The sequence below is a fragment of the Ranitomeya imitator genome, chromosome 5, assembly GCF_032444005.1.
Source record: "Ranitomeya imitator isolate aRanImi1 chromosome 5, aRanImi1.pri, whole genome shotgun sequence".
Taxonomy (NCBI): domain Eukaryota; kingdom Metazoa; phylum Chordata; class Amphibia; order Anura; family Dendrobatidae; genus Ranitomeya; species Ranitomeya imitator.
The window spans coordinates 614,482,626-614,507,716 of record NC_091286.1 but is presented as its reverse complement, the minus strand read 5'-3'; positions in this window follow the sequence as shown (position 1 = coordinate 614,507,716).

The following is a 25,091-nucleotide window of genomic DNA, read 5'->3' as shown; positions in this document are numbered from 1 at the left end:
TGATTTCACAATGACCGCAGACACGACAGGTACTGCTGCATCAATTCAAAGTGACAGGAGACAGCATTTGTCCAGTATGGTTACAAACTATTTTTCCTCCCTTATCGATGTTCTCCCTCACAGGTCATTCCCCTTTGATTACTGGGCATCTAAAATAGACACCTGGCCTTAATTGGCACAATATACATTACAGGAGCTCGCTTGCCCAGCTGCTAGTGTGCTATCAGAAAGAGTCTTCAGTGCTGCTAATTCAATACTGACCAAAAAAGGACACGTCTGGCTACCCGAAATGTTGATGATCTAACCTTCATTAAAATGAACCTTCCCCTGCTGACACATAGCTTGCCTGAAAAAATGTCTTGCTTTTGGCCTCCTCTTAAGGTACCTTCACACATAACGATTTTGCTAACGATATCGTTGCAACGTCACGCTTTTTGTGATGTAGCAACATTCCCGCTAACGATCTCATTATGTGTGACAGCGACCAACGATCAGGCCCCTGATGGGAGATCGTTGGTCGCTGGGGAATGATCAGGACCTTTTTTTAGTCGCTGATCACCCGCTGTCACCGCTGGATCGGCGTGTGTGATGCCGATCCAGCGATGTGTTCACTTGTAACCAGGGTAAATATCGGGTTACTAAGAGCAGGGCCACGCTTAGTAAGCCGATATTTACCCTGGTTACCATTGTAAAAGTAAAAAAAAAAAACAGTACATACTCACATTCCGATGTCTGTCACGTCCCCCGCCGTCAGCTTCCCTGCACTGACTGTCAGCGCCGGCCGTAAAGCAGAGCACAGCGGTGACATCACTGCTGTGCTCTGCTTTACGGCCGGCGCTGACACAGTCAGTGCGGGAAGCTGACGGCGGGGGACGTGACAGACATCGGAATGTGAGTATGTATTGTTTTTTTTAGCATAATCTAGTTAGATGCTGGAAGATCGATTTCACACAGGATAGAATCCTATCCAGCTAAGGCTACTTTCACACTGGCGTTTTTTGCAATACGTCGCAATGCGTCGTTTATGGGAAAAAACGCATCCTGCAAAGTTGTTTGCAGGATGTGTTTTTGCCCCATAGATTAACATTTGTGATGCATTGCGACGCATTGACACACATCACAACCGTCATGCGACGGTTGCTCCGTGTTGTGGCGGACCGCCGGGAGAAAAAAACATTACATGTAACGTTTTTTGCTGCCGACGGACCGCTTTTTCCGACCGCGCATGCGCGACCGGAACTCCGCCCCCACCTCCCCGCACCTCACAATGGGGCAGCGGATGCAATGAAAATATGCATCCGCTGCACCCATTGTGCGGCGCAAACAATGCTAGCGTCATTGCATCTGCACGTCGCATCGCGACGTGCAGCGCACGACGCTAGTGTGAAAGTAGCCTTACTGCCAAGTTCACTTTTAGAAGTAGCAGCAGCACTTGCAGGAGCTTCTTCTCTGCGATGTGACACTGAGAAAATGGTACCTGCAAAACAAGATGTCCCCTTTTTATATGGACAGGGACATGTGACTTCACAATCACAGAAGGCCTTGTGTCATGAGTTTGTGGAAGGTTTCTGCAACCTGATTGGCTGCTGGAATGCACACATTAAGTTATTAAAAAAAAAGAAAGAACTGAAGAAAACAAACAAACAAACTCCACAGCTCCTATGCCCTAGACACACATCCTCCTCTCATCAAACACGTCCACCCATTTTCCCGGCTCTTCATACAACACCACTATCCTTGCCAAAGTAATAACAGCATTAGTGGAAACACTAAGATTTACAGAACTATGAATGAACTTTGCCGACTTTGAGTAAAAATGCTCAGGTAATCGAACTCCAATCCGAATGTACTACGTACATGCCGAAATTGAGATTAGCGAACGTTTTCCGAACAAGTTCGCTCATCTCTAGTGCTTAACACAGGGGTCCTCAAACTTTTTAAGCAGGGGGCCAGTTAACGGTCACTCAGACTATTGGAGGGCCGGAATTTAATTTAAAAAAAACTATGGACAAATTAATATGCACACTGCACATATCTTATTTTGAATAAAAAACAAATCAGGAACAAATACAGTATTTAAAATGAAGAACAAGTAAAGTTAAATCAACAAACTTACTAGTATTTCAATGGGAACTATGGCCCTGCTTTTGGCTAATGAGATGGTCAATGTCCGGTTCCATATTTGTCACTGCTAGTCGTAACAAGTGAAGCAATTGTTCTCTTTCTTAATATCATGGTTTCCTAGGGATTCCAAATTGCTATTAGTAAAATACCAATAAATATACAGTATGAAAACAATATACCAATAAAATTGCCCACACAGAGAAATACAGACTGCACTGTCCATCAATGTAGTCTGATCAGTGCTCATCAATGCAGCCTTGCCAGTCCAGTGCCCACACTGGTGGAATCCTGCTTTTACCTCAGGCTCAGGTTGGTATGGTGCAAGAGTCCACAATAGGTAGGTAAATGTCCCCAATAGGCAGTTAAATGTCCCCAATAGGCAGCATAGTCCCCAATAGGTAGGTAAATGTCCCCAATAGGCAGGTAAATGTCCCAAATAGGCAGCATAGTCCCCAATAGGTAGGTAAATGTCCCCAATAGGCAGTATAGGTACCCAAAAGGCAGCATAGTTCCCAATGGGCATGTAAATGTCCCCAAAAAGGCAGCATAGCCCCCAATTGATAATTAATATGATCTGACATTGCGGATACACATAACCAACAATAATAATCTGCAAAAAGCAGAAAGAGTAGCTCCTATATATCATATAAGCCTACACAAAAAATGGAGCTCAATTACTCAAGAATTCAACATAGTGAGACATAAATAATCAAAAATTAATTTTATTAGCTCACACAAGAATAAAATTTCAGGTAACAATGACTCAGAATTTGGTATAGAGGATGAGTATACATGGGAGGTAAACAAGAAAAAGGGTGCACTACAGGATTGACATGTCACTCAAAAACATGCACCAAAGGATAACAAAGGATAACTAATAATGAAAAGCCAAAAAATAATTTAGATGGGCAGATATATTGTCCATAAAACTGAAGGGAACCACTGTTATTAGGAGAAAGTCCAGATGTATTTCATGCTCAATATTTCGATTACTCCTCACGCGGTTCCACATCCAGTGTATGGTAATCTTCTTATATAATTTGTTTAATCTGCCTGGATGGTGTAAATACATCATAACATCAATATGAGAAGGGTACAGAAAAACTTCACCCAATTAAGTTGGACACTACATAAGAACAAACAAATAGAAAATCAGAAACATACAATATTAAAAAACAAGAAAACGGAACGAGCAGTCTAAATCCCACCAGCCTATTTATAATAAAAAAAAAAAAAAAAAGGTTCCTCGCATCATGTTCTCATACACTTTATGCAGTATTAGCCCTCTGTGTCTGTACTGCTACATACTTAGGCAGATAACTGGTTCATGCAGCTTTACATGAACACCTGAGCCTTACACTATAGCTGGTCCGAATAACTAAAGCAATTGTTACCATCCACCTCTCGTGTCTCCCCTTTTCCCCATAGTCTGTAAGCTTGCGAGCAGGGCCCTCACTCCTCCTGGTATCTGTTTTGAACTGTATTCCTGTTATGCTGTAATGTCTATTGTCTGTACAAGTCCCCTCTATAATTTGTAAAGCGCTGCGGAATATGTTGGCGCTATATAAATAAAAATTATTATTATTATATATTATTATTATTATTATGATCCATCGACACTCCAGCTGTGCCAAAACCCGTTTGCAGTCACCACCCCGTATACAGCAGTGTACTTTATCGATACCACGTACACATAATGCGGTGGGGTCAAAGTTATGCTACAGCCTGAAGTGTCTAGGGATAGTCTTTAGTTCGGAAATATCCTCGCAATTTTTGGCGGACATGATGTCCTCACATGTTCCCTTGTCCTTACTCTTAATTCCCACGATGTAAGCCCCACGTAGATTAATTTGCAGGGGCAGATGGCATAGTACACCATATGTAAGTGGTGCCGCAAGTAATGTAATTTGTAATCTGGTACTCTCTACCCCCATCAGCTGTCGTGAAAAATGTGGCATGATCAATGTTCCGACAGGCTAGTCAAGATCCACAAGGAAAACAACCCCACTTTTGTTTAGATGTGCCAAAAAAGTTTCGGGGATTAGCTACATAGCGGCTCTTTACTAACAGATCCTTTAGGTTTCTCCTTATCCTAGCAGGTACTAATGGGCGATTGGGAATAACACGGGTCATTGTTACCCGAAATTGTATTCTTGTGTGAGCTAATAAAATTAATTTTTTATTATTTATAAAACGCTGTCTCATTATGTTGAATTCTTGAGCAATTGATCTCCATTTTTGTGTAGGTTTATAGTCCCCAATAGGCAGGTAAATGTCCCCAATAGGCAGGTAAATGTGCCCAATAGGCAGCACAGGTCCCCAATAGGCAGCACAGGTCTCCAATAGGTAGCACAGGTCAACAATATGCAGCATAGTCCCCAATAGGCAGGTAAATGTCCCCAATAGGCATTTAAATGTCCTCAATAGACAACACAGGTCTCCAGTAGGCAGCATAGTCTCCAATAGGCAGCATAATCTCCAAGAGGCAGCATAGTCCCCAAAAGGCAGCACAGGTCCCCAATAGGCAGCCTAGTCCCCAATAGGCAGCCTAGTCCCCAATAGGGCAGCACTGGTCCCCAGTAGCCAGAAAAGGTCCCCAATAGGCAGCACATGTCCCCAATAAGCAGCATGGTCTCCAATAGGCAGCACAGTCTCCAATAGGCAGCATAGTGCCCAATAGACAGCATAGTCCCCAATAGGGCAGCACAGGTCTGCATTAGGCAACACAGGTCAGAAATAGGCAACACAGGTCCCCAATAGGCAGCATAGACCCCAAGAGGCAGCACAGGTCCCCGATAGGTAGCATAAGTCCCTGATAGGCAGCAAAGTCCACAATAGGCAGCACAGGTCCCCATTAGGCAGCACAGGTCCACATTAGGCAGCACAGGCCCCCGTTAGGCAGCATAGGTCCCCAATAGGCAGCATGGGTCCCCAATATGTAGCTTAGTCCAGACCTGACATTAAAATAAGAAAAAAATACCAGTACTCACCTATGTCCCCTGGTGCTCTGAAGAGGTGCCTGCTCGACTCCATCTTCTTCTGGCACAGGTGGCGTGACGTCATCAGGCCGCGCAGGTGGCGTATTGACAATCACGTGGTCTGTGCTGCATATGGAGGGCCGCGCATCACCTTTCCTTACCGCCTTGTCATTCTGCCTGTGATTGCAGGGCCTGCTGGCATTGAACTGTAGTGTGTCAAGGCTCCCGGATGTAACTAATGCCGGAAGGCCCAGAGCAGAGCAGGGGAGAACTCATCAGGTAGCAAGCAGGAGCTGAACCATGTGCCAGTGGGGGAGTGTTCTGGTATGGAGTCGGGCGCCGGGGTGCCAAAGGAGGTGAATGGCGCCAAGAGTAGTCAAATGTGCCAAGATCAATAACTAGATCACAAGCGAGGTACGGGAGGGTGAGACATAAGGATAGTCAGGTGGAAGCCGGAGGTCAGAAAGCCAAGTAAGAGAATGAATAGAAAGACAAAGCAGGGAAGCCAAAGAGGATCAAACAGACCAGAAACAACACGGAGAGTAAACAAACAACAAAGTATGCACATGCACACCAGTGGGTCAGGTACACAGATAAAATAAAAGTATAACTGACAGAGAATCCTAGTCCAGCATATCCCTCCCAGATCCAAAAGGAGGCCTCAACAATTAACCCTTAGAGTGCAGGACATTAATCGCGTCCAAACCAAGACATAGTGAAGTTTAATGTCGGCCGGGCCCAAGGGCCCGATAAATGTCCTCGGCGGCCGTAGTTTGAGGACCCCTGGCTTAACACAAAGATTTGTGCTGTGCACACTGAAGATCAGATGCCAAATACACTGACATCTTGTTTCTATTTAGTCCTCCAAAAGAAATAGGAAATAACTGATGCTGTTCATTTTACTCCTGAGTGACAAGAGAAAAAGTGGGCCTATTCTTTTATATCTAAAGCACTTCCAGCGTATTGCTTAAGTTATGTGAAAAATGTACTTAAGCCAGAGAATTGGTAAGTGGAGAAATAAAAGCAAGAATGAGTTCAGGTTCAATTACTTGTAAGGGAGCATCAACTGATGCATCACATGGATCAAAGGACATGGAAAGGCCATCAGGCCAGTGGTATTTTCACAGCTGGACTGTAGGTGAGAAAGAAGTCAAGCCATGAGAAGAAGTGTGAGTAACAAGCTTGTTGGGGATTCAGTCTAAGGGCGCGCTCACAGGAATGTATAACTCAGACCAGTACTAGCCAATGTTTTGTTGGATAGCACTCCGTCCCATGTTACCCAAGGAGGTATTGCAGATCTGTGTTTTTTTTTCATGCTGATTCAGCTGGAGAAAAAAAAAAATCACAGAATGCTGCGAGTGGCTCCCCAAATCTGATCACGCACACCCATTCAAGTCTATGGATGTGTGTAAAATATTGGACAGCAGTATGGTGTTATCCGAATACCATCCGATTTATGCGGACACACACAATGGAGAAGATGGAGAAATTAAATGGGTTTTCCCACCAACAAAAGTTAAATTTTAATGAATACATTTTGGAATAATAATAACTTCCATAATTGGATATGATAAAATAAAATGTTCTTGTGCTGAGATAATTTTATAAATGTGTCCCTGCTGTCTACTGTGTAATGGCTGTACCATGTCTCCTGGGCAGGTGGGTGAAGCAAAAGAGTATATAGAGATTACAGTATGGAGTCACAGCTGATTTTTTTTGTGAGGTAAAACATTTATCTGCCTGTTTTTAAACAATGTTTTACCTCAAAGAAAGAATCACTTATGATCCCATGATGTAATGTCAGCATATACATTTGCTTCCTCCCATTCCCAGGAGATGTGGTATGATCACCCATGTTCCTCCATGGTCATAAACAACCATTACACATCACATAGCAGGCACACAATTATAAGATTATCTCAGCACAGGAACATTTTATTTAAACATATCCATTTGTGGATGTTCTTGTAATTCCACGATCTACAGAATACTCTCTCATCAGTCGACGCCTCTGTGATCGGGGGGGTAAACTATTGACCCCAGGTCACCATTGCTCCTCGCTCTGTCATGCAGAAGACTATGATCACGATCCGTGCACAAACAGTAGGTGTTTTCTACTACTTCTGTCAGGCTGTGAATACCGCTCACAGACACGGATACTCACCTCATTCCATTCCTCACGTCACTGCTCGCACTGAGTACTGTGGGCAATGACAGGGGGAAAGTGAAGCTGACAGCATAGTTGTGACCTGGACAGCTCAGTTGTAGGAGAAGCTGTCACAGAGCCACCAGCATATACAAAAGACAGCCCCCAGTGGCTGAAGAAAAACTTCATATACAGGACATTGTAAGAAAAAAGTGGCTAAGCACTTACAGGCAGATGGTAGTTGCTACCTAATTGCCTGTTGTGCCCAGTGCTGTTCTTCACCAACAAAGAGCGGTCACAGACATAGTCACTTCTTTTCTGCCCTCTTGACAGGGTAGTGTCTGCTGACGTCATTCGGAATTGACAGCAGGATTCCCGCTGCCCAAGTGGGGGAAATGTTATGACCTGGTGGTTAGGACAATAATGGACCAGATGGTAAAGAGCACACGGAAAGACCTGATAGTTAATAATAATACAGGACAAGCTCTGGGACGTGGGAACTCTGCTGACCGCAATCCCTAATCCTATCACACACACTAGAAATAGCCGTGGATTGCTCCTAACGCTCCCTATGCAACTCGTCACAGCCTAAGAACTAGCTAGCCCTAGAGATAGAAAAATAAAGCCTACCTCTCCTCAGAGAAATTCCCCAAAGGAAAAGGCAGCCCCCCACATATAATGACTGTGAGTTAAGATGAAAATCACAAACACAGAGATGAAATAGATTTAGCAAAGAGAGGCCCGACTTACTGAACAGACAGAGGATAGGAAAGGTGACTTTGCGGTCAGCACAAAAACTACAAAAAATCCACGCAGAGGGCACAAAAGACCCTCCGCACCGACTCACGATGCGGAGGCGCTCCCTCTGCATCCCAGAGCTTCCAGCAAGCAAGACAAAAATCAAAATAGCAAGCTGGACAGAAAAATAGCAAGCAAGAGAAAAACAAGCAGGAACTTAGCTTCTGCTGGAGAAGACAGGTCACAAGAACGATCCAGGAGCGAACAGACCAATACTGGAACATTGACAGGTGGCATGGAGCAATGATCTAAGTGGAGTTAAATAGAGCAGCCAGCTAACGAATTAACCTCGTCACCTGTGGAAGGAAACTCAGAAGCCGCAGCCCCACTTACAACCACCAGAGGAATCCCATGGACAGAACCAGCCGAAGTACCATTCATGACGACAGGAGGGAGCTTGACAACAGAATTCACAACAGTACCCCCCCTTGAGGAGGGGTCACCGAACCCTCACCAGAGCCCCCAGGCCGACCAGGACGAGCCAAATGAAAGGCACGAACCAGATCGGCAGCATGAACATCAGAGGCAAAGACCCAGGAATTATCTTCCTGACCATAACCCTTCCACTTGACCAGGTACTGGAGTTTCCATCTCGAAATACGAGAATCCAAAATCTTCTCCACCACATACTCCAACTCCCCCTCAACCAACACCGGGGCAGGAGGATCAACGGATGGAACCACAGGTGCCACGTATCTCCGCAACAACGACCTATGGAATACATTATGGATGGCAAAAGAAGCTGGAAGGGTCAAACGAAATGACACAGGATTGAGAACCTCAGAAATCTTATACGGACCAATGAAACGAGGCTTAAACTTAGGAGAGGAAACCTTCATAGGAACATATCGAGACGACAACCAAACCAAATCCCCAACGCGAAGTCGGGGACCCACACAGCGCCGGCGGTTAGCGAAACGTTGAGCCTTCTCGTGGGACAATGTCAAATTGTCCACCACATGAGTCCAAATCTGCTGCAACCTATCCACCACAGTATCTACACCAGGACAGTCCGAAGACTCAACCTGCCCTGAAGAGAAACGAGGATGGAAACCAGAGTTGCAGAAAAACTGATAAACCAAAGTAGCCAAGCTGGCCCGATTATTAAGGGCGAACTCAGCCAAAGGCAAAAAGGACACCCAATCATCCTTATCAGCAGAAACGAAGCATCTCAGATATGTTTCCAAAGTCTGATTAGTTCGTTCGGTTTGACCAATTGTCTGAGGATGGAAAACCGAGGAAAAAGACAAAAGGATCGCCAAAACCTCGAAACAAACTGGGAACCTCTGTCCGAAACGATGTTCTCCGGAATGCCATGTAAACGAACCACATGCTGGAAAAACAATGGCGCCAAATCATAGGAGGAAGGCAATTTAGACAAGGGTACCAAATGGACCATCTTAGAGAAGCGATCACAAACCACCCAAATGACCGACATCTTTTGAGAGACAGGGAGATCCAAAATAAAATCTATAGAAATATGCGTCCAGGGCCTCTTCAGGACTGGCAAGGGCAAAAGCAACCCACTGGCACGAGAACAGCAGGGCTTAGCCCGAGCACAAGTCCCACAGGACTGCACAAAAGAACGCACATCACGTGACAAAGACGGCCACCAAAAGGATCTAGCCACCAAATCTCTGGTACCAAAGATTCCAGGATGACCAGCCAACACCGAACAATGAACCTCAGAGATAACTCTACTAGTCCATTTATCAGGGACAAACAGTTTCTCCGCTGGGCAACGGTCAGGTCTATCAGCCTGAAATTTTTGCAGCACCCGCCGCAAATCAGGGGAGATGGCAGACAAAATTACCCCTTCTTTGAGAATACCTGCCGGCTCAGGAACACCCAGAGAGTCGGGCACAAAACTCCTTGACAGGGCATCAGCCTTCACATTCTTAGAGCCCGGAAGGTACGAAACCACAAAATCAAAACGGGAGAAAAATAGCGACCAACGAGCCTGTCTAGGATTCAACCGTTTGCCAAACTCGAGATAAGTCAAAGTCTTGTGATCCGTCAAGACCACCACGCGATGCTTGGCTCCTTCAAGCCAATGACGCCACTCCTTGAATGCTTACTTCATGGCCAACAACTCTCGATTGCCAACATCATAATTGCTCTCAGCAGGCGAAAACTTTCTAGAAAAGAAGGCACATGGTTTCATCACCGAGCCATCAGAACTTCTTTGCGACAAAACAGCCCCTGCTCCAATCTCAGAAGCATCAACCTCGACCTGAAACGGGAGTGAAACATCTGGCTGGCACAACACTGGGGCAGAAGAAAAACGATGCTTCAACTCCTGAAAAGCTTCCACAGCCGCAGAAGACCAATTGACCACATCAGCACCTTTCTTGGTCAAATCAGTCAACGGTTTAGCAACACTAGAAAAATTACTGATGAAGCGATGATAAAAATTAGCAAACCCCAGGGACTTTTGCAGACTCTTCACAGATGTCGGCTGAGTCCAATTATAAATGGCCTGGACTTTAACAGGGTCCATCTCGATAGAAGAAGGGGAAAAAATGAAACCCAAAAATGAAACCTTCTGAACTCCAAAGAGACACTTTGACCCCTTCACAAACAAAGAATTAGCACTAAGGACCTGGAACACCATTCTGACCTGCTTCACGTGAGACTCCCAATCATCCGAGAAGACCAAAATATCATCCAAATATACAATCAGGAATTTATGCAGGTACTCTCGGAAGATGTCATGCATAAAGGACTGAAATACTGATGGAGCATTGGAAAGCCCGAATGGCATAACCAGGTACTCAAAATGGCCCTCGGGCGTATTAAATGTTGTTTTCCATTCATCGCCTTGTTTAATACGCACAAGATTATACGCCCCTCGAAGATCTATCTTGGTGAACCAACTAGCCCCTTTAATATAAGCAAACAAATCAGACAGCAGCGGCAAAGGATACTGAAACCTGACTGTCATTTTATTAAGAAGGCGATAATCAATACAAGGTCTCAAAGAACCATCCTTCTTGGCCACAAAAAAGAACCCTGCTCCTAACGGTGATGACGATGGGCGAATATGGCCTTTCTCCAAGGATTCCTTTATATAACTCCGCATAGCGGCATGTTCTGGCACAGATAAATTGAACAGTCGGCCCTTAGGAAACTTACAACCAGGAATCAAATTAATAGCACAATCGCAATCCCTATGAGGAGGTAGGGCACTGGATTTGGGCTCATCAAATACATCCCAGTAATCCGACAAAAACTCCGGGACTTCAGAAGGGGTGGATGACGAAATAGACAAAAATGGAACATCACCATGTACCCCCTGACAACCCCAGCTGGACACAGACATAGATTTCCAATACAATACTGGATTATGGACCTGTAGCCATAGCAACCCCAAAACGACCACATCATGCAGATTATGCAACACCAAAAAGCGAATATCCTCCTGATGTGCAGGAGCCATGCACATGGTCAATTGGGTCCAGTACTGAGGCTTATTCTTGGCCAAAGGCGTAGCATCAATTCCTCTCAATGGAATAGGATACTGCAAGGGCTCCAAGAAAAAACCACAGCGCCTAGCAAACTCCAAGTCCATCAAATTCAGGGCAGCGCCTGAATCCACAAATGCCATAACAGAATAGGATGACAAAGAGCAAATCAGAGTAACGGACAAAAGAAATTTCGACTGTACTGTACCAATGGTGACAGACCTAGCGAATCGCTTAGTGCGCTTAGGACAATCGGAGATAGCATGAGTGGAATCACCACAGTAAAAACACAGCCCATTCCGACGTCTGTGTTCTTGCCGTTCAGCTTTGGTCAAAGTCCTATCACATTGCATAGGCTCAGGTCTATGCTCAGATAATACCGCCAAATGGTGCACAGCTTTACGCTCACGCAAGCGTCGATCGATCTGAATGGCCAAAGACATAGACTCATTCAGACCAGCAGGCGTGGGAAATCCCACCATGACATCCTTAAGGGCTTCAGAGAGACCCTTTCTGAAAATTGCTGCCAGGGCACATTCATTCCACTGAGTGAGTACAGACCACTTCCTAAACTTCTGACAATATATCTCTACCTCATCCTGACCCTGACACAGAGCCAGCAAGATTTTCTCTGCCTGATCCACTGAATTTGGTTCATCATAAAGCAATCCAAGCGCCAGAAAAAACGCATCAACATCACGCAATGCCGGATCTCCTGGCGCAAGGGAAAATGCCCAGTCTTGAGGGTCGCCACGTAACAAAGAAATAATGATTTTCACTTGTTGAACAGGGTCACCTGGGGAGCAAGGTTTCAAAGCAAGAAACAATTTACAATTATTTTTGAAATTCAGAAACTTAGATCTATCCCCAAAAAACCAATCAGGAATTGGAATCCTAGGCTCTGACATCGGATTCTGAACCAAAAAATCTTGAATGTTTTGTACCCTTGCAGTGAGATTATCCATCCAAGAGGACAGACCTTGAATGTCCATATCCACACCTGTATCCTGAACCACCCAGAGGTCTAGGGGAAAAGAAAGGCAAAACACAGTGCAAAGAAAAAAATGGTCTCAGAACTTCTCTTATCCCTCTATTGAGATGCATTAATACTTTGGGCCACCTGTACTGTTATGACCTGGTGGTTAGGACAATAATGGACCAGATGGTAAAGAGCACACGGAAAGACCTGATAGTTAATAATAATACAGGACAAGCTCTGGGACGTGGGAACTCTGCTGACCGCAATCCCTAATCCTATCACACACACTAGAAATAGCCGTGGATTGCTCGTAACGCTCCCTATGCAACTCGTCACAGCCTAAGAACTAGCTAGCCCTAAAGATAGAAAAATAAAGCCTACCTTGCCTCAGAGAAATTCCCCAAAGCCGCAGCCCCACTCACAACCACCAGAGGAATCCCATGGACAGAACCAGCCGAAGTACCATTCATGACCACAGGAGGGAGCTTGACAACAGAATTCACAACAGGGAAATGGCTGTTAATCAGCATGATGTGGGCAGTCACATACTGTTGACAGAGCAGGAAGGAAAAGAAGCTACAGCAGGATGTGATGTCAGCAGAGGCAGCTTTATCGCTGGCAGGAGCAGTCAGTGGCTGCTTTGTGCTGGCAAAGAATAGTGCCAGGCAACTACCACCTGCCTGTTAGTGCTTAGGCACTTTATTAAATGGTATACACTCTTTAAAAACTTAAAAAACAGTAACGTAGTGCATTTAGTTCTGTATTAAAATAATTGATTGCATAATCAATTATTAACGTAAAAATAATTATTGTGGCACCTTCACTTTAAGAAAAGGCATATATTTTTATGAAGTTTCCTGTCATTTCTGTACAACTGGCAACCTTGGAAAAACGATACCACAAAATTTGCTGTGAAATTTCTTTTGAGCATACCGATGCCCCATGTGAGGGAGAAAACCACAGTTTGGGCGCATGGCAGAGCTCAGAAGGGAAGGAGCACCATTTGACTTTCTGATTGCAAAATTTGGTGGAACAATTGGTGGATTCCATGCTGCATTTGAAGAGCCTCTGTTGTGCCTGAACAATGAAAATCCCTCACATGTCAAACTATTTTGGAAAATAGACCCCTCAGTGAACTGATCTAGATATTTGGTGAGCACATTGAACCCTCAGGTGCTAAACAGAAGTTTATAACGTTGAGCAGTGAAAATAAAAAAAATCACATTTTCCCCACAAATATGTTTTTAGCCCCCAATGTTGCATTTTCATAATATTGCCAGGACAAATTGCACCATAAAATTTGTTGTGCAATTTCTCCTGAGTATACCGATACCTCATATGAGGGAGAAAACTACTGTTTGGACACAAGGTAGGGCTCAGAAGGGAAGGAGCATCAATTGAATTTTTAATGTAAAATTTCCTGTAATCATTAGTGGACGTCTTGTCCCATTTGGAGAGCCCCTGATGTGCCTAAACAGTGGCAACCCCCCCACAGGTGACTCCATTTGGAAACTAGACCCATCAAGGAATGCATTTAGATGTGTGGTGAGCACCTTGAACCTTGATGTGCTTCACAGAAGTTTATAAAATTGAACCGTGAAATTAAAAAAATCACTTCTAACCCACAACAATGTTATTTTTACCCTAGATTTTGCCTTTTCATGAGGGTTAGGAGAAACTGCACTATGTAAAGCTCAGAAGGGAAGAGGCAACATATTAGAGTTCAGATTTTGCTGGAATGGTTTGAGGGTAGCATGTCACTTGGGCAGAGCCCTTGAGGTGCCAGAACAAAAGAAACCCCCTATATGTGAACTTATTTTACAAACTACACTCTCCAAATTAATTCATTTAAGGGTGCAGTGATCATATTAATACCAAATGTGCTACACAAAATTTTATTTCCATTAAGGGGGGAAGAAAGAATAAATCACATTTTTACCACTAAAATGTTGTTTGAGCCCAAGTTTTTAATTTTTCTAAGGCCTAACAGAAATTTCTTTTACAACAAACTGAGGTCCATTTTTTCCTGAGTGCACCAATACCCTTCATGTAATTGGGAAATATTTTTCAGGTACAGTGCAAAGATCAGAAGGGAAGGAGCACCTGATTTTACTATTGTTTGCTGGCGCCATGACTTACTGGGAGAGCCCATAAGGTGCTAGAACACAGAACACCTCATAAGTGACCCCATTTTACAAAGTACACATCTCAATGAATTAATCTAGGGGTACAGTGATCATATTGACACTACAGGTGTGTCCCAGAATTTTATACCACTGATCAGTGAAGAAAAAATAACTACATTTTTACCACCAAAATTTTATTTTAGCCCCAGATTTTACATTTTCACACAAAAAGTGGATAAAAATGGCACCAAAATTTGTCCCACAATTTCTATGGAACGTGGGAATACCACTACTTAGCCTTACGGAGAGACTCGGGAGGAACAAAGCGCTATTTGCCTCCTTGAGCACAGATTTTCCTAAAACAGTTTGCAGACTCCATATACAGAGCCCTTAATTGCTAGAAAAGCACGATCCCCCCTCAAATGACCCTAGTTTGGAAATTATAACCCTTTGGGAATTTATCTACAGGTGTAGTGATGATTTTTACTCCATGGGTGTTTTCCAGAAACAAACAGCAAAGAATGTTGTCCATTGGTGTTTTCCAGAAACCAGCAGCAATGAATGTTGCCGCGTGAAAATTGCAAACTGCCGTTGTAGTGACCAGTACGCTGTAGTGGCCAGAACCCTGCAGTCACCAGTATGTTATGCCCAGCCCGTGCGTCTGGAGACATGCACCCATAAGTTAGGCAGGCTCTCATCTATTCAGAAATGTCACACATGTGGATGCTTTATGTGGTTTAAGTACACTGTGGGGCTCAGAAAGGAAGGGACATTTGGATTTGGGAGTGGAGAATTTGCTTCGTTTCTTTTGAAATAGTGAGCAGCCATTTCGCTTTTCCAAAGCCTTTGTACTACCAGTAACGTGTAATCTGTCTATATTTCCATTAGCAGATGACAGACCTAAATGGGGACTTGATTTTTTTGTGGATTTAATGAAGCTTTTATTTGGAACATTTTTACATAACATTTTGGATCACATTTATCTGCTGCTCTACACTGAGCACTTACTTTAGGGTTTCCATCTAAATCTGTGAGTGAAGTGATTCAGATTAAATCCCCGAGGGATCCATTCACTGTAGGGAGGCAAATCATCTATAGATAACAATACACAGTGTCAATACTATATGGACATTCTTGTCCACATAGGGGGATTTAGTCAGAAGGTTCAGTGCATAGAAACATATGAAGCATAAGAAGAAAGAAATGCAAATAAATGAGACAGAAATAGATAAAAATAATGCTTTATTGAAAAATTTGTATTAAAAAGTATAAAAAGCAAGAGGGTTATCAGAAAGTGAAATTTACCAAAATAGTGGAACCGCAGGTAAGAGGTACAAAAAGTAAGTCCAAAATGCATATTTGTGATGAGTGAAAGATATGAGTACGTGAGCATGTAAGGGACATATTGGCTGTCAGAGATGAAGATGATCTTCATTCCCTCAAAACTAGGGTTGAGCGAAATGGATCTGACAAATTCAAAAATCGCCGACTTTCGGCAAAGTCGGGTTTCATGAAACCCGACCTGATCCTAGTGTGGGATCAGCCATGAGGTCGGCGATCTGCGTGCCAAAGTCGCGTTTCGTATGATGCTTTCAGCGCCATTTTTCAGCCAATGAAGGAGGACGCAGAGTGTGGGCAGTGTGATGACATAGGTCTCGGTCCCCACCATCTTAGAGAAGGGCATGACAGTGATTGGCTTGCTTTCTGCGGCACCACAGGGGCTATAAAGGGGCATGCACGCTGAACGCCATCTTACTTCTGCTGATCGTAGAATAGGGAGAGGTTACCGCAGCTTCATCAGAAGAAGGGATATAGTTAGGGAGGGAAGATTAAGCCCCAAAACTGCTTGTGCTGTAGCGATTTCCTCTGTCCAACACCACCATTTGTTTGCAGGGACAGTGGAGGCTATATTTTTATGCATCAGCTCTGTAGCTTATTAGGCTTATAAGGCTCCCTGATAGCTGCATTGCTGTTTGCTCGCCGCTGTGCAAACCAACTGCTTTTTTAATAGCAAAAATCCTGATGCTTCTTTCTGCACAGTTCCCTTGTTTATTTGTCCACACTTTTGTGTGCAGCAGTCCTTTTTATTGCTGCCATACTTGTCCTGAGATCATTGTAGGGAGATTAAAATTGTACTACAGTTCTTGTATTTTTTCATATATCTTCCAGCCACTTTCTGCCACTTACATTGTGTTGTTTCATGCACAGGGCCTGAGGTTTGGTTTAGTCTCCATCAAAAAAAGTGAGATTCAAATTATCACAAAGTGGATATACTGCAGTCCTGTTAGCTTGTGGTATATCAGCTAGCCCCTTTCTGCCACTTACATTGCGTTGTTATATAAACTGGGCCTAAGTTGTGGTTCAGTCTCCCAAAAAAAAGGGGAGATTAACCCCTTAGCGACCGCCGATACGCCTTTTAACGGCGGCCGCTAAGGGTACTTAAACCACAGCGCCGTTAATTAACGGCGCTGTGGAAAAAGTGAATAGCGCCCCCCAGAGTCGGATTTTCTCCGGGGTCTCAGCTGCCGGGGGTAGCCGAGACCCCAGAGAACATGATTCGGGGTTTTTTTTACCCACCCCGCATTTGCGATCTCCGGTAATTAACCGTTTACCGGCGATCGCAAAAAAAAAAAAACGCGATCTCTTTCTAATTTCTCTGTCCTCCGATGTGATCGCACATCGGAGGACAGAGAAAAGGGGTCTCAGGTAGCCCCCCAATACTCACCTATCTCCTCCGATGCTCCTCATGGCTCCCGGTGGGCGCCGCCATCTTCAAAATGGCGGACGCATGCGCAGTGCGCCCGCCGGCCGGCCCCGCAAGAATCTTTGGGGTCTCGGCTGCCGGGGGTAGCCGAGACCCCAAAGAACATGATCGGGATCGGTTTTACCGACCCCTGTTTTGCGATCGCCGGTAATTAACCGTTTACCGACGACCGCAAAAAAAAAAAAGTAAAGTGTAATTCTCTGTCCTCTGATGTGATCGCACATCAGAGGACAGAGAACTAGGGGGATTCAGGGACCCTAGCATACTCACCTGTGTCCCTGGATCCTCCTGCTGCTCCTCCTAGCTGCCGGGGAAAAGAAAATGGCGGGCGCATGCGCAGTGCGCCCGCCATCTGTCTCCATCTGCTGGCCGGCAGGAGAACAGCAGTTGGGGCTAAAATTAGGGTTAGGGCTAAGGCTAGGGCTAGGGTTAGGGCTAGGATTAGGGGTAGGGGTAGGGGTGGGGTTAGGGCTAGGGTTAGGGTTAGGGCTAGGGCTAGGGTTAGGGCTAGGGTTAGGGTTAGGGCTAGGGTTAGGGTTAGGGTTAAGGCTAGGGCTAGGGTTAGGGCTAGGGTTAGGGCTAGGGTTAGGGCTAGGGCTAGGGTTAGGGCTAGGGTTAGGGCTAGGGCTAGGGTTAGGGCTAGGGTTAAAGTTGGGGCTAGGGTTAGGGTTAGAGCTAGGGTTGGGGCTAGGGTTAAGGCTACATTTAGGGTTGGGGCTAAAGTTAGGGTTAGGGTTTGGATTGCATTTATGGTTGGGAATAGAGTTGGGATTAGGGTTAGGGGTGTGTCTGGGTTAGAGGTGTGGTTAGGGTTACCATTGGGATTAGGGTTAGGGGTGTGTTTGGATTAGGGTTTGTTATAATTGGGGGGTTTCCACTGTTTAGGCACATCAGGGGCTCTCCAAACGCGACATGGCGTCCGATCTCAATTCCAGCCAAATCTGGAGGACAGAGAACTAGGGGGATTCAGGGACCCTAGCATACTCACCTGTGTCCCTGGATCCTCCTGCTGCTCCTCCTAGCTGCCGGGGAAAAGAAAATGGCGGGCGCATGCGCAGTGCGCCCGCCATCTGTCTCCATCTGCTGGCCGGCAGGAGAACAGCAGTTGGGGCTAAAATTAGGGTTAGGGTTAGGGCTAGGGCTAGGGCTAGGGTTAGGGCTAGGGTTAGGGGTAGGGTTAGGGGTAGGGGTAGGGGTGAGGTTAGGGCTAGGGTTAGGGCTAGGGCTAGGGCTAGGGGTATGGCTAAATTTAGGGTTAGGGTTGGGGCTAAATTTAGAGTTAGGCTTCTTTCACACTTATGTCGGTACGGGGCCGTTGCAATGCGTCGGCCCGACATACTGACGCACGATGTGAAAATTGTGCAAAACATGGGCAGCGGATGTAGTTTTTCAACGCAGCCGCTGCCCAATCTATAAAGGCACAGATGATTGGCCTCGGGGAGACCAAAACATCCAACACCACGGAGACACCATCACGTGTTTCTCAACGCAGTGATTCCAGAACACTGCCCCCATCCCTTATGGGAAATATGCAGATTCATGTAAAGAAGCTGCGGAGACACCATCACGTGTTTCTCGACGCAAGCAGTGAATAGCCAGGCCTTTTCCCGGGAAGGAACAACCACGGGAAGGGCAGCATCCTATGAAGGAAAGCCACCTATGCCAAGCATGGTATCCATCCACAGACAGCTGTTTCGGGGAGGAGGGGGCGGAGTTACGGCCACGCATGCGCGGTCAGAAATGGCGGATGCGACGTACAAAAAAACGTTTCATTGGACTTTTTTTACCCTTGTGAAAATAAAAACTTGGGGGCTACAAAATCTTTTTTGTGGAATTATTTTTTTTTTTTTTATGACTCTGCATTATAAACTTCTGTGAAGCACTTGGGCATTCAAAGTTCTCCCCACACATCTATATAAGTTCCTTGGGGGGTCTATTTTCCAAAACAGGGTAACTTGTGGGGGGTTACTACTGTTTAGGTACATCAGGGGCTCTGCAAACGCAACATAATGCCCACAGACCATTCTATCAAAGTCTGCATTCCAAAACGGCGCTCCTTCCCTTCCGAGCTCTGCCGCGCGCTCAAACAGTGGTTTACCCCCACATATGGCGCATCAGCGTACTCGGGATAAATTGGACAACAACTATTGCAGTCCAATTTCTCTTGTTACCCTTGTGAAAATAAAAACTTGGGGGCTACAATATCTTTTTTGTGGAAAAAAAATATTTTTTATTTTCACGACTCTGCATTCTAAACTTCTGTGAAGCACTTGGGCATTCAAAGTTCTCACCACACATCTAGATAAGTTCCTTGGGGGGGTCTAGTTTCCAAAATGGGGTCACTTGTGGAGGTTTCTACTGGTTAGGTACATCAGGGGCTCTGCAAACGCAACATAATGCTCGCAGACCATTCTATCAAAGTCTGCATTCCAAAACGGCGCTCCTTCCTTCCGAGCTCTGCCGTGCGCCTAAACAGTGGTTTACCCCCACATATGGGGTACCAGCATACTCAGGACATATTGGACAACAACTTTTGTGGTCCAATTTTTCTTGTTACCCTTGTGAAAATAAAAACTTGGGGGCTAAAAAATCTTTTTTGTGGAAAAAAAAATATTTTTTATTTTCACGACTCTGCATTATAAACTTCTGTGAAGCACTTGGGCAATTTAAAGTTCTCACCACACATCTAGATAAGTTCCATGGGGGGTCTAGTTTCCAAAATGGGGTCACTTGTGGGGGGTTTCCACTGTTTAGGCACATCAGGGGCTCTCCAAACGCGACATGGCGTCCAATCTCAATTCCAGCCAATTCTACATTGAAAAAGTAAAACGGCACTCCTTCACTTTCAAGCTCTGCGGTGCACCCAAACAGTGGTTTACCCTCACATATGGGGTATCGACATATTCAGGAGAAATCGCACAACTTTTGTGGTCTAATTTCTCCTGTTACCCTTGTGAAAATAAGAATTTGTGGGCGAAAAGATCATTTTTGTGTAAACAAAAGCAATTTTTTATTTTCACGGCTCTACGTTATAAACTTCTGTGAAGCACTTGGGGGTTCAAAGTGCTCACCACACATTTAGATAAGTTCCTTAAGGGGTCTAGTTTCCAAAATGGTGTCACTTGTGGGGGATTTCCACTGTTTAGGCACATCAGGGGCTCTCTAAACGTGACATGGCGTCCCATCTCAATTCCAGCCAATTCTGCATTGAAAAAGTCAAACGGCGCTCCTTCTCACTTCTAAGTTCTGCGGTGCGTCCAAAAAGTGATTTACCCCCACATATGGGGTATTGGCGTATTCAGGAGAAATTGCATAACAAAATTTATGGTTACATTTCTGTTTTTACACATGTGAAAATAAAAAAAATGGTTCTGAATTAAGATGTTTGCAAAAAAAAGTTAAATGTTCATTTTTTCCTTCCACATTGCTTCAGTTCCTGTGAAGCACGTAAAGGGTTAATAAACTTCTTGAATGTGGTTTTGAGAACCTTGAGGGGTGTAGTTTTTAGAATGGTGTCACACTTCATTATTTTCTATCATATAGACCCCTCAAAATGACTTCAAATGTGATGTGGTCCCTAAAAAAAAATGGTGTTGTAAAAATGAGAAATTGCTGGTCAAATTTTAACCCTTATAACTCCCTAAAAAAAAAAATTTTGTTTCCAAAATTGTGCTGATGTAAAGTAGACATGTGGGAAATGTTATTTATTAACTATTTTTCGTGACATATCTCTCTGATTTAAGGGCATAAAAATACAAAGTTTGAAAATTGCAAAATTTTAAAAATTTTCGCCATATTTCCGTTTTTTTCATAAATAATCGCAAGTAATATCGAAGAAATGTTACCACTAGCATGAAGTACAAGATGTCACGAAAAAACAGTCTGAGACTCTGCGGGATCCGTTGAAGCGTTCCAGAGTTATAACCTCATAAAGTGACAGTGGTCAGAATTGCAAAAATTGGCTCGGTCATTAAGTACCAAATTGGCTCTGTCACTAAGGGGTTAAAATTCGCACAAAGTGGATATACTTCTGTCCTGTTAGTTTGTCGTATATCAGCCAGCCACTTTCAGCCACTTACATTGTGTTGTTTTTTGCACAGGGCCTGATTTTTTGTTCAGCTTCCCCCCCAAAAAAGGGAGATTTAAAATCTCAACAAGTTTATATACACCTTCTACCTTGTTTTACAGTACCATATAACGGTTGTTATTTTGGTTAGATTTTCCAAAAAATGAGGAAGTCAGGTGGAAGAGGCCGTGGGCGGTGGTTGCGAACTGGTACTGATGGTGGTGGTGGTGCATCTGGTGATAGTGGCAAAAGCACAATAGCACCTAAGGCTGGAGGTGTTGAGCCAGCGTCATTGTCTGGCTACACAAGGCCTCCAATACTCCCTTATCTGGGAGTAGGAAAACGGCTTTTAAAGCCAGAGAAGCAGGAAAAAGTTTTGGCTTTCCTTGCTGACTCAGCCTCTAGCTCTTTCGCCTCCTCTTCAGAAATTTCCAAATATAAAAGCAGCGAGTCTTCAGTGGATGCTCCCGCTCAGGAACAAGACGTTTCCTTGTGTCCTTCACCCAAACCAAAAGAGAAGGATGCGTCAGGCGACACTACAGGTTACTCCATGGAGCTCTTTACACATACCATGCCTGGGTTAGAACGGGAAATTGTTAACTGCCCATTACAAGATGAATCGGACATGGAGTGCACTGATGCACAGCTACAGCTAGATTATAATGCTGTTCCATTGACTCAGATCACTACATTGCCCTCGCAGTGTACTGAGCCAGAATCTGATGAGACTATGGTGCCCCGTCCCGAACGCTATAGCACCTAACACGGTGACACAGAGGAAGGTGCACATGACATTGAAGATGAGGTGATAGATTACACATTTGTTGACCCAGATTGGCAGCCATTGGGGGAAGAGGGTGCCACTGCCAGTAGCTCAGAAGTGGAGGAGGATGATCCGCAGCAGCCATCTACATCGCAACAGCTGTCATCTGGCATGCCCGTATCAGGAAAAAAATGTTAGTCAAAAACAAAAACAGCTTTAGGACAGCGTGCAATGCCTGAAAAGGTATTCCATAATAGGAAAAATGCAGTGTGGCAATTTTTTAACCAAGATCCGAATGATCAGTCAAAAGTTATCTGTAAGAAAAACTCAAAGACCTTTAGCAGAGGGAAGAATCTTCAAAATTTAAATACAACGTGCATGCTTAGACATTTAACCAGCATGCACTTGCAAGCCTGGACTAACTACCAAACGTCTCGTACTGTTGGTACACCTGCTCAGAATGAAGGTAGTCAGCAACGCTACATTGCTTCCCTCACTGTAAGCCCACCGGTTAGGACATAACCAGCAGCAAATGTGGAGGTATCATCGCAAGGCTAAAGCAGTCAGGGAATCACAAGGTTATTGGTAGGAAACACTGTATGTAGGCCAACATCGAGAATACCATCACCAACCCTCTCTCAATCCGCCATGTCCACCTCCACCACCACCACTAGTTCCACCATATGCACCTCTCCAGTCCAGCTCACCCTACAATAGACTCTCGTTAGGAAAAGAAAGTACTCATCCTCTCATCCGCGTACACAGGGTTTGAACGCCCACAGTGCTAGACTAATCTCGTTAGAGATGATGCCCTACCGGTTGGTTGAAAGCAAAGCTTTCAAAGCCCTGATGGCCTACGCAGTACCACGCTATGACCTACCCAGTCGACACTTCTTTGCGAGAAAAGCCATCCCAGCCCTCCACCAGCATGTCAAAGACCACATTGTCCATGCACTGAGGCAATCAGTCAGTAGAAAGGTGCACCTCACAACAGATGCATGGACCAGTAGGCATGGCCAGGGACGTTATGTGTCCATCACGGCACACTGGGTTAATGTGGTGGATGCAGGATCCACAGGGGACAGCCATAGTGGGACAGTTCTGCCTAGCCCACGGTCTAGGAAACAGTTGGCTGTAGGTGTTTGCCACCCCTCCTCCTCCTCCTCCAGAAGCAAAAGCTCGTCCACAGAGCGCAGTCACACAACCACTCCTTCCGCAGCTGCCAGTGTTGCACACGAGGTGTCCCATTATCGAACAGCTAGAGGTAAGCGTCAGCAGGTTGTGTTAGAAATGAAGTGTTTGAGCGACAACAGACACACCGCGGAAGTACTGGCCGAGTACTTGCAGCAACAAACTCTGTCATGGCTGGGCAGTGTACATCTTGAGGCAGGCAAGGTAGTCAGTGATAACGGAAGGAATTTTATGGCTGCCATAGCCTTTCAGAACTTAAACACATACCATGCCTGGCTCACACCTTGAACCTGGTGGTGCAGTGCTTCCTCAAAAATTATCCGGAGTTACCAGCCCTGCTCCTGAAGGTGCGAAGACTTTGCTCGCACATCCGCCGGTCGCCCGTACACTCCAGCCATATGCTGAACCATTAGCGATTGCTGAATCTTCCCCAGCACTGCCTAATAATCGAGGTTGCAACAAGGTGGAACTCCACACTGCACATGGTTCAGATGTTGTGCGAACAGAGGCGTGCTGTAATTAATTTGTTGGAGGATACACATACACGGGCAGGCAGTTGGATGGCAGACATGGAGTTGTCTGATGTGCAGTGGTCGAAGGTCCAAGACCTCTGTCAAGTCCTTCAGTGTTTTGAGGAATGCACATGGCTGGTAAGTGCAGATGACGCCATCATAAGCATGAGCATCCCACTAATGCGTCTGCTGATGCAAAGTTTGACGCACATTAAGGAGCTGGGGTCTGCAGCCGAGGAGGAGGGAAGCCTTGATGACAGTCAGCCATTGTCTGGTCAGGGAACTCTCCTGGACGATGTGGTGGACAAAGAGGAGTAGGAGGAGGATGATGGGGATGAATATTTATGGGAGGAGGATGCTTCACAGGGGGCAATAGAAACTGGTGGCGTTGCAAGGTGAGGTACGGGGTTTTTGCGGGACACAAGTGATGTTGATTTGCAAGAAAGTGCTCCTCAACCCAGCACAAGCAGTGAATTGACACCTGGAACATTGGCCCACATGGCTGAGTTTGTCTTGCGTATCCTAAAAAGGGACCCCCGCATTATCAAAATGATGACCGATGACGATTACTGGTTGGCCTGCCTCCTGGATCCACGATATGGAGAAAAATAACAAAATATCTTGCCACATGAGAACCTTGAGCAAAGATTGGCTATCAAACAAGCAACTCTTGTAGACCGTTTGGTTCAGGCATTCCCAGCACACAGCGGCGGTGATGGCTCTCACACAAGCCATAGGTAGCAATATGGCAGAGGTGTTAGAGGTGAACAAATCAGAAGTGGCGTTGGACAGAGGGGTTTTATGACCAGCTTGTGGAGTGATTTTGCAATGACCGCTGACACGACAGGTAGTGCTGCATTGATTGAAAGTGAGAGGAGACAGCATTTGTCCAGTATGGTTACAAAATACTTTTCCTCCCTTATCGATGTTCTCCCTCACAGGTCATTCCCCTTTGATTACTGGGCATCTAAAATAGACACCTGGCCTGAATTGGCAGAATATGCATTACAGGAGCTCGCTTGCCCTGCTTCTAGTGTGCTATCAGAAAGATTCTTCAGTGCTGCTTGTTCAATACTGACCAAAAAAAGGAGTCGTCTGGCTACCCAGAATGTTGATGATCTAACCTTCATTAAAATGAACCAATCATGGATTTCAAATTATTTTGCCCCACCTTCTCCTG